This window comes from Panulirus ornatus, chromosome 42, assembly GCF_036320965.1.
Source record: "Panulirus ornatus isolate Po-2019 chromosome 42, ASM3632096v1, whole genome shotgun sequence".
NCBI lineage: Eukaryota > Metazoa > Arthropoda > Malacostraca > Decapoda > Palinuridae > Panulirus > Panulirus ornatus.
The window spans coordinates 1,722,501-1,723,733 of record NC_092265.1 but is presented as its reverse complement, the minus strand read 5'-3'; the positions used below and the strand labels follow the sequence as shown (position 1 = coordinate 1,723,733).

At 50.2% G+C, this 1,233-nt stretch overlaps 1 protein-coding gene across 1 annotated transcript in view; it reads left to right on the top strand.

Annotated features, from left to right (window-relative positions):
• Positions 1 to 1,233, top strand: part of LOC139761810 (probable glutamate receptor) — a 27,183-nt gene continuing 25,950 nt past the window's right edge. Inside the window, exon 1 of the mRNA XM_071686298.1 lies at positions 1 to 128. The gene's annotated coding sequence lies outside the window, so the exon portion shown is untranslated. The remainder of the gene's footprint in view (positions 129 to 1,233) is intronic.

The window sequence follows — 1,233 nt, the reverse complement described above, 5'->3', positions numbered from 1 at the left end:
CTCACTTACGGGGAAGGACTGACAAAGGAGGCCAGGACGGATTGTGGGGGTTCGACCAGACTCTCACCGTATTCCAGCTCACTCCACCATCAGCTGTGGTTCAGGACGCTCGTCACCAGACGCTCCAGGTAAGACCACCTTGGAAGCACCCGTGTGGCCACTGCTCCTAGAAACACTATATTGTAGGTTGTCTTGGGTTGTGAGGTCAGTTATGGTCACAGTTTATTTTAGTAATTTTGATGACATCAGTAGCATCAATAGTTAACCGTGATTTTATGTATATGTATGAATAGGTGTGTGTGTGTGTATGTATGTATGTACGTATGTGCTGCCTACTAACAGCTGAAGGTTGATAAACGAAAACCTATAGATACACGTTCAACACGAACACCAGGTCACGCAGTCACAAGGTCACACAGACTATTGCATCACATCAGAGACAGTAAGTTGGTAACCAGGTCACACAGACCGTTGGAGTTCATTAGAAACACTTTGGTCTCAGTGGGTCACGTTATGATGACCTCGTGTGGGTCAGGCTGTGATGACCTCGTGTGGGTGAGGCTGTGATGACCTCGTGTAGGTTAGGTTGTGATGACCGTGTGGGTCAGGCTGTGATGACCTCGTATGGGTCAGGCTGTGATGACCTCGTGTGGGTCAGGCTGTGATGACCTCGTGTGGGTCAGGCTGTGATGGCGGGGGGTAAGTTTTGGGAACTAGAATCATTTCGTCAATATGGCTTCGAGCCAGATATGTTTCATGTCAGCCTCCGTCAACAATAAAGTAAGACAATCAAATATGGCCTGGACACGGTAGAACCCTTCCAGGATCCGGGTCCCGGCAGGGCTTTCCCTGGACTCCGGTCACAGTAAGACCTCCCAAGGAACTGGTTTCCAGGAGGACCCCTCTAGGACTCGGGTTCCAGTAATACCTCCCAGGAACAGGGGCCCCGGTGCCTGGACTTCCAGACACCTTTGTAATAAGTAGGATGAGTGTTAGTGCAACCGTGCGCAGTCCAGGGTAGGGAAGCCAGCATCACTAAACACCTGGGCTGGACCACAAACAGCACACAGCAGTGTGTCAACCGGTAGCGTGCATCACCTGAAATATGTTCACTGGCGTGTCAACACTATTATTGCTAACACGCTGCAGGTAAAATGAAGGAGGAACGCTGGTTGATGGCTCGCGTGCTGGAGTGTTACTGCTGAAGTTTTGATAATGAATGCCTGACGATCC